The following is a 15,326-nucleotide window of genomic DNA, read 5'->3' on the forward strand; positions in this document are numbered from 1 at the left end:
TGACTTTGAAGCATTAAAATGTTAAGCATAAAAACTAACAATATACTTTTAAGAGCGCATAGTTCATTTTTCGTTTTAAATTTTCAAAGCATTTCACAAATTGAAACAATAGCAAGACTTAAAAAAAAATTACTGATATATGAAAATGTAGGATTATTTTTTGATTGTTTAGTTCATGTTTCCCATGAGCTGTAAATTTAAAAAAAATTGGTAATAATAAGAAATTGAGCCATTTAATACATTTCATGGCCGCTTTTTCAAAATAAAATGCATCTGTATGAAATTTTTGCCCACTTTAACCTCTTAATGTTAAAGTTGCATCTTAAAAATTCCTTACTAACTTTAACTTATATTTACTAACACTGTTAAATTATTTTAAGCTAGGGCGCATCATATTCACCTTCTTCAAGATTCTAATTGTTTTGAAGAAAAAAAATTGGTAGTAGAAATGCTTCACTATGAGGATTTATTTTGCAAAAACAAGATAGTTCTGTGTACCATAAAACATTTAAAAAATAAATATATATGTTTGGATTTGAAGTATGACACTCTTTGAAACTAAAGTGGCAAATAAAAGAAAGAAATATTCACTTACTCTAAACTTATAATGCCATTTTTTTAAAATGTGTTTTTTATCTATGGATCATTGCAGTTTATTTATTATCTCTTTAATTAATTGATTGTAACTACCACTAAAAGTTACATTTCAAATTATTCGTATTTAAAACCAAATCATTTTTTTCATTTACTTTCATTAGTAAACTGAAAAAATATGCTACTAAAAGTTGCTAATTTTAACCTCTCTTTATAAAATTTTGAATATTGTTAGCCACCACTGTTTGCAATTTTATTCGCCCGTGGTAATCCTACATTAGCTTTCACTTCAACATTAAAAATCCAAAATTTCAAAACTTGCATCTGGAATTATTTATTTAAACTATTAATGTTGTGTTGAGTTGATTGGGAACTTATTGAGATATATCTTTTCTTTCCTTCTTGTTGTTGCTTATGCCATTTGCCAAAGAGTGCTTGAAATCAAGCGAATTTTTTAGGCAGAGGGTGGGTTTTTTGTTTTTTTTTAGTGCCGCCGTCTATGGTAAAGAATACGACTTCACCATCACAACTCGTTTTACCGGGAGGACCCAATCATGCATCCATTAATTCATCCACATATCGTGATTTTGGCCAGAACCAGAGAACGATCAATCACCGATTCAGTACACCCAGAGGTATTGATTTGTTACGGTACCTTGGAAGATTTTGTGACCCCGACAGATTTAACGTGTACCAGTCACCTTTTTAATACACGGTTTTTTTTCTCCGGCCTGTAGGGTCCGAACTCCCGTTCTCATGAACACGAGCCCAACGTCCAACTAGCTAGGCTATTCCAGCCTCCTTTTTTCTTATTTTTTCTATCACTTTCTAAGAGCCTTGATGGCCCAGGGGATAGAGCGTTCCCCTTTTCCTGAGGTGCACCGGGTTCGAATCCCGTCGATGGCGGGTCGATACGAATCAGCACCTGGCTTGCACCGACTACAGTGCTGACGTGAAATATCCTTAGTGGTAGATTGATCATTTGCTAGAGTTCCTTTACCATCAGGCTAACCCTGGGAGGTTCTCGTAGTCTTCCTCTCCATATAACGCAAATGCTTGTTAGTTCCATCAAAAAGTCCCCCACGAATGCTAATTTCTCCCAATACTTGATCCAGGAATTCCCTTGTCTTCTGTATTGGGTTCAAAATTACAAGGCTACGGAGTTGAGCATTAGTAGTCATAAACTCAAAAATTGGGTCGGCTGTTCAACGGCGGTAATAAAATTTGAAATATCACTTTCTAAGTGATACGTTATTGAGTGTTTGAAATGATAAGGTTATCACTTTCTAAGTTTCTTAAGGCCTGTACAAACTTAGAAATTACAATCATACCTGCCAGCTAGTACCGTCGTGGAGGAAACTTTTTCTCCGTAGTAGAATAATTAGTCTTAACAGTACAAGTCTTTATTTTTAAAATTTAAAATAATTGCTTTACTTAGCTCGAGAAATCATTAACAATAACATATATTTCTTAAGTTTTTTAACCCTTTCGGCTGCAGTGTAGCCAGTCTGGTAAAACTAATTCAACAAACGATACAAACTGTTAGAAATGCAAAACTAAATGCTTTAAAATGTTTAGCAACCATTGTTTTTCAAGCAACAAAGATCTTCAACTACTGCTTCTCTTAAGGAACTGTCTAAGGTGGCACTTGCTATTGTGCTGCCTGACTACTTTCAATCGAAATTTGCCTTTTCAGAAAGGGTTAAGCTTCTAAGACAAATTTACGCATTTCATTAGGAATCTTTTCCTAATTTAATATTTGCTTAACTACCTTTTGTAAAAATTTTCCCTTTGACTATTTAAGCAGGGTTGCATGGGTGACTAAAAATGTAAAAAGTGGTACAAACTCGATTTATTTTAGTTCATTTATTTTATTTAATTATTCAATGGTAACTACCATTATGACATACATACATTACAAATTATTAATATTTAAAACCCTTTCTGAAAAGGCAAAATTGAATATGACATACATACATTACAAATTATATATATTTAAAACGAAAATTTTACTGTCAATAGTAAACTAAAAGGAATATGCAATGAAAAAGTTGCTGATTTTAATTACTATTGTTCGATTTTAACTTTTTATTAATCACCACTTTTTATATTTTTAGTCTTCTGTGTCATCCCTGTGTAAATTAGCTTAGACATGATGAGTTAAGGCAGGAGGTATTTTAATTTAAAGGTAGTGACAAAGTTACCTCATAAACAGGGACATCTGATTTCTAACAAAAAATATATAATGGCTGCCAATATCTGTTTAAACTTTATAAAATATATAGGTTTTAGTTTTTATTTTCCTTAAAAAACAAGACAGAAACTAAGTTCGTCAAACATTCTCGAAGTCAAAATGTTTCCAAAATTTATTGTAAAATATTTTAATTCTCTTACAACTGTGAGGAAAAATAATAATCAATAAGAAAATGAATTAAAAAATATTTTTAACTTTTCTTTCATTCAATTTTTGTAAGTGAAAATCAATACTGTTATAATAGAAAACCTTGATGGTTATTATTTTTCAGTTGCTTTTCAAATAATTATAATTTCTTCTGAAATGCTTTGGTCTGGCTAAAAGCATCGATTGTTAACTTGTCTCCCCCTTGTATTTAATAAATTGAGTTTTTCTACAATTTCCACTTCTTTTTCCGTCTTCAAGTTCTGGGAGTGGCCATATTTTAGAAGTCAGGTTGTGGGTTAAGAGGATTAATATATGTTTGATAATGTACTTCAAGTTTAGAAATTACGAGAGAAAATCAAAGAACTGACTTTTTATTGGCATTAAAAATGACATATTAGGCCATACTATTAATTTTGTAATATTTTATGATTTAATGTCAACACAGATTGAAATACACTAACATGGAATAATTTTCGGGTAACCTGTCGAATGCATTTAAACCCTCCTGTGCCTTTTCGTGTAGATTTTGTTCTCATTGTTTTCAAGCCAACGTATATTATATTATATTATATTATATTATATTATTATAGCCGTTGCTAAGCAGTCGACCCAATTTTGGGTTTACGACTACTAATGTTCACTCTGTAGCCTTTATATTTTGAATCCAATCCAGAAGACAAGAGAGCTCCTGAATCAAATATTAGGAGAGGAAAAATCACGAAAATCTCCCACAGTTAGCCTGACGGAAAGGGGACTCTAACCCATGATCCGCCTAACATTGAGGCTATTTTACGTCAGCACTAATCCGGAGCATTTTTTAAATATATAACCGTCGTTGAATAGCCGACCCAATTTTATGGGTTTACGATTACTAATGTTCAACTCCATAGCCTTGTAATTTTGAACCCAATCCGGAAGACAAGGGAACTCCTGGATCAAGTATTGGGAGAATTTTCCTTCATGAAGGATTTTTTGATGGAACCAATCGGAATTTGAGTTATATGAAGAGAAAAACTGCAAAAACCTCCCACCATTAGCCTGACAGCAAGGGGGCTGTAACCCATGATCCGTCTACCAATAAGGATATTTTACGTCAGCACTGTGGGCCATTTGTGAGCTAGGTGCGGAATTCGTATCGACTAGCCATCAATGAGATTCGAACCCGGTTCACCTTATTGGAAGGGGAGCTCTCTATCCCCTGAGCCACCATCGATCCAACATATATGCTATGCTTGATTTCCGAACTTACAATCTTCTTTCTATTTAATCGCAAATGTAGCCTTCCACGTATAAGATTTGAATCTTTGTGCGCGGTTCAGGCGAATATTCCTTTTATTGCATATTTCGAGTCTTCTAAGAACTAATTCCACAAAAATAAATATTAGCATTAAATTCATAGCATACATTTAAAATTTTGATTAAAACTCAGCAAATAACTAAGAACTCAGTAAATCCTATTTTTAATATTAAAATTACATTTTAACTAAATATTATTATTATTATAAGCAAAGAATTTCCTCCACATGCGGAAACATCCTAAACATGAAAAACATTATTCATTTTAATACCTGACTGATATGAAAATTTCATTTAATTTTAAATGATCTTCTTGCTTAAGCACACTAAGAAAGTTTAGACGTAGAATTATACATTATTTTATCACATTTCAAATCTCCAATCTATAATATTGAGTTGAACAAAGATTTTGCACTCTTATATACGTACAGTATGCAGAAAAAATGGATTACTCTGAATAACTTTTGATCTAATGACTGGATCTTCACGTTCTAGGGCTAAATCTTCATGGCTCGAGGGGGTACCTCAAATATTCTAATTAACACTAGATTGCCTAAGGAAGTCATTTTGACTGCTTTTAATTTCAATTAGAAAAACAATGATGTCTATAATGACACAATTTCTTAGAATTTTGCGACTTTTTGTACAACATATAACTTTTTTTTTGTTAATATTTACTAATAACTTGTTAAATAACTGTAAATAATATTAAAAATTTTAAAAATTAATTTTAAACAAATTTATTTACGCATTCACAATCCTGTCATTTTGACTGCTTTTAGTCAATATAGGTATATACTAATTTTCCGTCTTTCTAGTGTTAATAAGAGCAGATGATATTTTAAGTTACGAAATCAGACACGAAAACGTACTTTCTCTGAATAAACATACCTTTTTTTCGACGGATTAGGATTACTGGCTCCCAAAATATAGAGAGTAGCCTCAAATTGGGAAAGTTCGGCCAGGAGAACGCTCCAAAGTTTGAACCCCTGAATGTTAATTTTACTTTTTGCGTATTTCGCCATAATTCGAGAAAAATTTATGCCAATTGAAAAATTTTTGCACACTATTGTAAAATTCGTTTATCCAAAGATAATTTCATTCAAAATATAATTTTTAGTAAATATTTATTATTTTTTAATATTTTTTTTAATAATGGATGGAAATTTTTTTATCTGTAAGGCATGTAGATTTTTGCAGAATTTTAAAGAAGGCAATTTTTCATGGAAAAATACAACATTTGAGCAAAATTGGTCGAATAGTTCCTGAAAAATCGAATTTTAAGTATCTGACTTTTTTAAAATTCTATATCTCAGGAATTATTCAACGCGTTTTGGTCAAATGTCATATTTTGCCATATAAAATTACATTCTTTAATATGATGTAAAAGATTGTATGCCTTACAATATAAAATTTTTTTCGACCATTTTTAAATAAAATAATAAAAATTGAAAATTGACTAAAAATAATTTTTTTACATTGAATTAATTTTGGATGAATGAATTTTATTATTGTGTGCAAAACTTTTTCAAGTCGTGTAAAAAGTTTTCGAAATATGGCAAAGTGCGCAAAAAGTAAAATTAACAATAAGGGGTTCAAACTTTAGAGTGCTCTTCTGACCAAACTATTGGGGCCATATTTCCCTGATTGCGGTTACCCTCTTTTTTGCGGGAGGGGGCTGTCAGCAGTTTTTATTCATAGAAAGTACGTTTTTGTGTATGATTTCGTAACATAAAATATCGTCTGCATTTGAATGATCGTCTGCATATACGAATGAATATCGTCTGCATATATGAAGTCACCCCCTCGAGCCATTAAGATTGAGTTCTAGAACGTGAAAATCCGATCATTAGATCAAAAGTTACTCACAGTGGTTAGTTTTTTTTGGCTCCCTTGTACACTGTAAAAAAGTTTGGCTTATAGTTGCCACTGTTTTTGTTGTTACTATTAGGCTAAAATATTTCAGTGTTTGTAGTCACATTTTTTATTTACGTTTTCACTGCTGCAGTTTCGCTTATTCACTTTTGTTTGTTTGTTTTCTGACAACACATATTTTCGCGCGCATGAGAATCAATTCAATAGCTTCATTGAAAAAACATTTCATTTAAAATACAAGCACATTTTTAGCAATATATTTGCTCTAATTCCTTCAAACAATTGTTATTTTGTCAATTTTGCGTAATTTTTTGTAAGATAACTATAAAAATTTACTTGGTTTACCTCAATAACAAAAATATACCCTAAACTTCTTTTCAGTATGCCATTATATGACTTAAATATGCTGAAAAATGGTATTAAATTTATGTTTTAACTATTGTAGTACATCTGTAGAGTATTGTCTATTATCAAGTTGAATGATTGTACAGGAAATCAAATAATACTTTTTCTTCTTGAAAATATACGTGTTGTTCTGAAAATGACCGATGTTTTCAAAAATTAATAATGAAAAAATGGGAGAAGGTATAAATAATGAACAGTTTATTATGGCTTCTTAATAAATTAGATTTATTGTTATCGATTTACGAAATTAGTCTCTAAGTTCGTTAACAACACAAGTTCATTAGCTGAAAGAGCTATAAATGGTGAGACAAAGTCTTAAGAGATGTTTAGAGATAATATTCCGTTTGCTATCGCTCGTTGCCACATAAATTTGTTATTAAATCAATATGATAACAATATATCAAGGAAAATTGTAACGTTTCCATATTGAAAGTTGTAAATTTTTTTAAAAATAGCAAAGGAATTTAGATCTATATCATTTATCCAGTCTGCAATCATTTCTGCAATATAAAATTACATGATTCGTTAGGGGAAGGAGATCTTGCCTTTCAATTGGGTGAACCGGGTTCGAATCTCAGCGGTGGCTGGTTGATACGAAATTCACAAGTGGCTGGCACTGACCACAATGCTAACGTAAAATATCCTCAGTGGTAGACGAATCATGGGTTAGAATCCCTTTAAAGTCAGGCTAATTGTGCGAGGTTTCATGGTTTCCCTCTCAATGTAACACAAACACGGGTTAGTTCCATCAGAAAATCCTAATACTCAATCTAGGAGCTTCCTTATCTTCTGAATTAGGTTCAAAATTACAAGGTTACAGAGTCGGCTGTTCAACGATGGTTGCAAAATAAAATAAAATCTAACAAAATTGTTCTTTAAAAATCTTTATCTAAATAAAAACTAAGTCTAAATAAATCTGAATAAAAATCAATCACAATATGACGCTTTAAAAATCTCATCGAAATGAAAAAAAAAGGAACTAAAACATGTAATTATGTTTTTCAATTTATATTATGCCCTAGAAATTATTAATTTGATGATTAGTACTGTCATGGCTATTTTTTAGTTTTAGACTTGCAAATAATTGCAGAGTATTCTTCTGCCATTACCTTTTTAGACGGCGAATGTGAATTTACGTATTAAAAAAAACAAAAATTTACAAAACATATTCAAAAAGGCAAAAATGTAAAATAAACTTTTAAATCATTATTAATTTTGTTAAATAAAATTAAACAGAAATAAGTATTATTTTTCATAAACTGTTATTTTCTGCAGAAACACCTATTTTCTGTGAATTAAAATAAAATGGTTATTATTTTTTCTAAAATTAATTTTCATTAATTTTTAGAAAAAAAGTTTTTTTCTGAAAGAAAAACGAAATAAAAATATCGACGTATTTTACCGATTCATTGAGAAAAAAAAATTAAAGCGAAAAATTAAAAGAAAGTGCATTTTCAATGGTCTGTTAAAATCCTTATGGATGGACAAAATTATACTGACATAAATACTAATTAAAATTATTTATAAATAAAGAACGATGGTTCATTAAACCATTTAGGAATAAATAAATAATTCGTACTGATAATTCATTTATATACAAAAGGGTAACTGTCTCGGATATGCTGTGATTTATAAAACACATTTCGAATTCAATTAAATGTAATGAATAGTTCTAACGAGAATGAGTTTGCAATTATTTAAATTAAATGTCATTGCTTTTAAAAATTGGTAATTAAAAGCTTCATTCTTTATTTTTAAATAAAAATAAAAATTGGCGCATTGAAAATTTTATTTCATTTTTTTAAAAGAAGATGAAGTAAACCTAATTATATTTCGCAACAATATCTTATGATTTCACAAAGGACAATATTTGTTGCACACCATTTATGAAAAAAATGATGATTTAATTCTGAAATTAATGTTAAGTTTTCTCAATTAAGTGGAAAGAAAAATATCGAGATTTTAAGGTACAGTTAGAAATTCAGAGCAAAGATCAACAACTTCTTTAAGGGAAAATTTTGAAATAAATTTTATTCCATGGAATAAATTTTATTCCATGGAGGAGACGGTGCTATGAACTTTAACTTTTGAACATTTTCTTTTATTTCCATTGTAAACAATAATAATAATAAAAAAAATAATAATAAAAAAATTAATAAAATTTAACCTACATTTTTAAAAAATGTAGTTTACTTTTTTAATAAAACGCTAAAAACTAATGGCTTAGAAAAAATTACTCAATTTACATTATCTATTCTAACAATTAATCTAATAATTAAAACAATTGGGAACAAATTTTTTCTTGCATCTATACAAATACCTGATCTTGTCTAATTCGAGTGCAGGAATTTCAAATTCGAAATTAGTTTTACTTCTAAAGCTGCAGATTTCTTAAAAAAAAATTTTTTTTTTTAGTCTGTTTTCATCGGATTGTTTTGTCGTTTATAGTTTGTCAACGGTAAGAACTACCCTCGCACAAAATCTAAAGCCCTTTGCTGCTATGGAAACCCTACTTGAAATAGTTATACTTTGTTACCATAGTCACCGTCATGGGTTCAGACGAATGGCTAGGGGAGTTCTTACTTCTGACAAACTATAAGAAAGTTCTGTATAACAGGAGATCACATAAATGTTACGAAAAACTTCTAAGGGGGGTTAAGACACTTTGTTAGGATCAGAATTGAATAAAAATCCATGCCCATAAATGTGGTCTTTCGCGACTAGATGCGCTTTTTTATTATAACCGTATCAGAATCATTTGAAGAAATATTTCATAGTAGGGAAGTGCCCCTATCGGCGTGTGACGACATTTCCGAGCATGGGTTCCTATGTAATTTTGATCCCGATGATGAGCCCTAACTATCCTAGATGTTTGTTGCAACATTTATTCGATCCCCATTTATATATCACATTTATAAACTTGTACATTTTGACAAAAAATAGACTAAAAACGTCATTAGAAAAAAACTGCAGCTGGGAAGGAGAAATCGATTTGCAAATATGAAATAAGCGACGTGAAAATATCCAAGATCCATAAAGAAATCTCATGACACTGAAAAACAAAAAACCGTATATATATATATAGATNATATTGTTTCTTAAAATATTTTTTATTTTTTACTTCAAGCACTTTAAACATGTTCCTTGATAAAGTATTAAGGTGTAAATTAAAATTATTTCTATTGAAATAAAGGCTCTTAAAACTTATGTGTTGGAACTTCGTAAATGTTCAATTTATTTCTGCTTGGAGGCACAATGAAAGTTCTCTTTGTTTCTAGAATATTCATTTTTCTACAAAGAGTAACAGTTTTCTTCTTTTAAAAGAAATTTTTCACTGATTCCTAAACAGATTATTTTAAAACCTTCCGGATTCCATATTTTTTAATTTATTACTCGCTTGTTTGCTTTGTATTTTAAAAAAAATATGTTTATGAACAATATGACATAGTTTCAAGGATTTATGATACTGAGCTTAACTTGAAAGTTCAGGTTTGTTTTTATCAGTCATTTAGTTAATTCATTTTTGTGTTGTAGCAGCGTATAATTGAACAAAAAGTTTATAACGTTCGATTCAGTAAAATGTTTGAATACTCAGTACTAAAAACTTAATTACAAGTTTGAATAATGAATAATTATAATATAAATCAATTTTTTATTTAAAAACAAATTTTTCTTTAGAATGAAACTTATGTCAGCACATTATAGGCTATTTACCGTAATTTTAAGGAAAAGTAGCCGTGTACTGTAATATTCTTTTAAACAAAAAGTCATTGATATGTTGTACTTACAATCAACAAAATGTGTAAGTTTCATCTTTATTTTAAAAACATTACATTTAACAGCGTTAGAGCTACCCATAATTACCTATATAATTATATAACTTCTAAGTATAATTACTTAACTCATTTACATGTCCTAGAATTCAAAATATAGTATCAATCAATTTCTATATTTATTATACAAAGACAATAATATTTTTTTAATATTGCATAGACGCTGCTATCGCTTCTTGTAGATATACACCGAAGAGCCATTACATTACGACCACCCTCCATCTATAACAATGGGCTCGCCCAGGTTTTCATGGTTTTTCGCCCAAGAAAAATGTTTTCATGGGGCACATTAGGACCCATAATCCTCATAGAACAATCCCTGACGTCTGTAAGCTACTTGAACATAGTGGCAGACCAGGTTCACCCATTCACCGCAACAGTTTTTCCAGCGGTGGAAGGTGTTTACCAACAGGATAATGCACCATGTCAAAAGGGTCGAATCGTCATGGATTGGTTCGAGGAACATTCCAGTGACTTTCAAGTCATGTCTTGGCCCCAAATTCTCCTGACCTTAATCTAATAGAGCATTTGTGGTCCTACTTCGTGTTGCCACGCTACCCCCTCGCAATGTGAGGGAATTACAGGACCAGTTGATGAGCGCTTGGTACCAGATACCTCAGGCTACTTATCAGCACCTTGTGGAATCAATGCCACGGCGGGTGCTAGCAGTTTTGAGGGCTAAAGGTGGTCCTTCATGTTATTAGCAGGGTGGTCATAATTGTAATGGCTCTTCGGTGTATATTTTGCTTATACCGCACTTTTGATTTGATTAGAAAAATAGACACCTATGAAAACAAATGTACTTTTGTCTAGTTTCAAATTTTTCTTGAGAAAAAAAATTAGAATAGAAATTTCTTTACTTTTATCAGATTAAACGGCAGCGATCCATTTTAGGAACGTGTCCGTTTTTCAAAATGTTTAAGATTGGTAACTCTCATCTTTCATTCATATCACTCACTTTTTTAGGATTGAATATTCCAATAAACCAGAATACATTAATAAGATAACATTATATAACTAGTGGTTTATATCTTGTTCTTAAAGTAACCAGTTTTAATGTTTTTAACCAAACTGATAACTAATTGAAAAAAAATTCCGATTCAATTTATCTGAAAACCTGTTACCACTTATTTCAGAAAGGCTGCAAATTAAGAGTCCAGCAGGTAAATGGGTGAATAACCTTTGGAGCAAACAAAAATTACATAACACACTCGTTATAATACCAAAGCGTAATGATGAAATTGTCCTTTTATAACTAAAACTGTAGCTATTAAAAAAGTGCTTTTATTATTAACTTAGAATGGATACCAACCAGCAATCATTAGCTTTTCTCAATATTTAAAGTGGTACCGGCTTAACAATCAAGGTAAACTTAATTTGTTTACTTTTGCTATCACTTAATAAAGTAGCTGCAAGACTAGCAGATTTTAGCCTTTGATCAAATTATTTACAAATTGTGGCGATCATTAGCGTTCTACACCAAATTTGTTAAATAAGAAATATAATAGTAGAACTTAAAATTTCCGATCAGTTTAAATATTCAAGATATACTAGCAGTCTTCTTTATTCTTTCAAGAACTAAGCATGAAAATTGTAAACAGCTACGTAAGTTTTAAAAATATCAGATACCATACCAGTTAACGTTTGCTTTTCTCGAGGATGTTTTTTCCAAGTGGCATTGGAATGAGTACGGAACATAATTTTAAAGTTTGCGAATACATAAATACAACCTTGCTCGAATATCATGTATTACTATGATAGTTTAATTTATTTGTGTGTATTGATTGTTGTTACTTATGCCACTTGCCAATATGCCTGCTTGAAACTAAGCGAATTCTTAAGGCTGAGGGTGCGTTTCTTGTTTTTAAGTGGCGCCATCTATGGCCAAGAATGCGACTTAAGCCACGCAAATGTCACAGCTCACTTTACAGTGAGGACCCATTCATATTTCATTCATTCCTCCACAGATCGTAATTTTGACCTGAACCAGTGAACAATCAATCTCTTTTTAGTAATCCCAGAGGTATTTTATTTTATTACCGTCGTTGAAGAGCCGACCCAAATTTGAGTTTAGGACTACCAATGTTCAACTTTGTAGCCTTATATTTTTGAACCCGACTCAGGAGATAAAGAAACTCCTAGATCAGTACCCTCAGAGGTACTGATTTGTTATGGGGACCTGGAGAATTCTGTGACTCCGACAGATTAAGCACGCACCATTCACCATTTGATACACGGGGATTCTTCAGCCGGCTGGATTCGAACTTCCGTTCTAACAAACATGAGTCCAACGTCCTATCAGCCAGACTATGATGGCCCTAATCCCAGAGGTATTGAATTATTATGGGAAGCTCGAGGACTTTGTGACCCCGTCAGATTTGACGGGGTCGAAATTTGCTACCATTTAAAATATGTGATAAAAAACCTCCGATTTGGAAAATATATTTAATATGAAAAAAAAAAGCATTTTATTAAATGTTAAAACTTTTTGTAACATATCCACATGTTTAAACATAGTTTTTACCCTCCTGATAACAAGGAACAGTTTTGTTATAAAAGAACCGGCTTTTGTAACAAAACACCTAATGAGGTTTTTTAACATTAGCTCTCATTTTAGAATAAAAAATTTAAATCATGGGTCATAGAATCTTGTTATGATTACTTAGAGTTATTAAAATAAACTGATATTTACTAATAAAATATATTTTAATAAATTTTTATTATTTATTTTAATAGTATTATTACTTATTGGGTTCCCACAGTCTGGAAAATTTCTTATAGTGGTAGCAAAAGCGATATGAATTTTTCTACGATATGAATTTTTGTACGATATGAATTTTTCTATTTATGTTTGAAGCTACCAATAAATTTTTAATTTAAACTAAATATATATGGGTGCAAAAATATTTCGGAAATATTTTCGTAACTCTCAAATGGAAGCAAAATGGAAGCATTTTACAGTTGTCTCGAGAAATCTTATCTACCACTCATTTATGTTTTCCTGGTCGGGGGACCCTGTACTTAAATTATTTCAGGTATTTATGAGCCCTGTCAAAATTTATAACTATTACTACTTTTTTAGTAAAGTTATTTTATCACACTCTTTCAATTATTTAGAAATTTTCATATATTAAGAAATTTTTTTTCTTTATGGTAGCAAAGAAAGTATATTAAGATTTTGATGAAAAGAATTTTACCTAAAATCATGTATAAATAATTTCTACATATATGTAGAATAATGTTGGATATTTAGAGTAATAGTAATGTTCCTAGTTTGTGATAAAAATTTTATGAAAAAAATTCTGCTTCAGTTCACTACCGCTGGAAATTTTTTTTATTTTATTGACATCGAATTTTTGAGGGTATGCTTTTTATATGATTTAATTTTAAAACATTGGTCGGACAATTAGGCAGGCACATAGCTGGGTAACAATATTAGGGAAGGTTCAAGCAACTAATATTGTTTAAGAAAAATTATATGTCTGCTAATTTGTGCGGTCGTTGAAAAAAATTATACAAAGTGGTAGTAAAACCTTACTGAAGGTTGGAACAATTTTCTAAAAAGAATTTTTTTAAGACATTTATTAGCATAACTATTCAACAGATAGGTCTCATTTGTACATGTTTTAAAATTATTGATTTGTTGTGGTAGCTTAAATTTTTTTTGGAACATTAAACTTCAAGATCTAATGCGTCGAAAAGCTAATTTTGCTACCACTAAGAAAATTATTTCTCAAACGACCGTACAAGTTGGCAGTTATAATATATATATACAGTCAAACCTCGATATCTCGAACTTGAAGGGAGAGGAGAAAAAATTGGAGATACCGAAAATTCGAATTATCGAAAATCGCATGTTATTGATGGTAGAATAAAGAAAAATGCTCTTTATATACCTTATTTACTATTCCATATTCTTTTAAAAACACTTTTTACGCTTTCATTTAAAAAAAAGATTAAATTGTTGTTTGCTTTAGAGATGCGTAAGGAAGTTCCTCTGTAACACTTTCTAAGTCGACTATAGCTTTAAATGTCTCCTCTGACACATTTGGCTATCTCTCGATAAATCTCCTTACAGTGTCCACTGCAGAAAGTGTTTGTTTGTTAGTAACATTGGGGGGTAAGTCTTCGATTTCCTCATCCTCTTCTTCTGATAGTTCACAAGAAGCTTTCGTTTGAGCGATGATATCATTGTCATCTCACTGACCACACACTGATTACTGCATCATCTACGTTTACAAAGTCATGAAATTCCATGCCATCAAGTTTCATGAGCCTGGTCAATCTGTCCTAATCATTTTCGGCGTAGTTTTCAGCAAAATTAACGATATTGATTGTTTGACTACTTTCGTGATCTTTAATGAATCCAGCCTTCTTGAAGCCATTCATTATCGTAGAGAAAGAAGCATCATTCCGCACCACTGACGTCTTTATGTCCATTTTTAAAGAAAAGTTTATCATTATGAGAATTGGTTTTCTATTCTTAATTTTTTTTCTTTTTTTTTGGAAATTTTTTTTATTTTCAGAAGAAAAACCTACACTATTTATGGAGAAGAAAAATTCAAGTTATCGAGGGGTTAGAAAAAAAAATTCGTGAAATCAAGTTTCTTTTCACATTGAGTGTATAGGAAATTTGAAGGAAATTTTTTTTTCTTTGAGATCTCGAAAAATTCGTGAAATCTAGGTTCGAGTTAGCGAGGTTCGACTGTATATATATATATATATATATAATACAAAAATTAAATACTTTTGTATTAATAAAAGCATTAAAACTTCATTCCTTTTCATAAAATATCTTTAGTAAAGGATAAGGGTAGAAATTCTATTTTGGGACTTCAAGGCTAAAAACATGCCAATGAATAATAATTAGATTTATACTTCAAAAGAGAAGTTATTTTAAGATCTTTCACTTCCATATAAGG

At 30.6% G+C, this 15,326-nt stretch overlaps 2 protein-coding genes across 3 annotated transcripts in view; one reads left to right on the plus strand and one right to left on the minus strand.

The window, feature by feature from the left end:
* The window catches only part of LOC107439127 (frataxin), a gene marked incomplete at its 3' end in the record, with an annotated part of 77,352 nt that overhangs the window by 38,263 nt on the left and 23,763 nt on the right, over window positions 1-15,326 (minus strand).
* The window catches only part of LOC107439128 (sodium/potassium/calcium exchanger Nckx30C-like), a 230,160-nt gene that overhangs the window by 5,504 nt on the left and 209,330 nt on the right, over window positions 1-15,326 (plus strand). The gene's annotated exons all lie outside the window — the stretch shown is intronic.

The sequence above is a fragment of the Parasteatoda tepidariorum genome, chromosome 5 (assembly GCF_043381705.1).
Source record: "Parasteatoda tepidariorum isolate YZ-2023 chromosome 5, CAS_Ptep_4.0, whole genome shotgun sequence".
Classification (NCBI taxonomy): domain Eukaryota; kingdom Metazoa; phylum Arthropoda; class Arachnida; order Araneae; family Theridiidae; genus Parasteatoda; species Parasteatoda tepidariorum.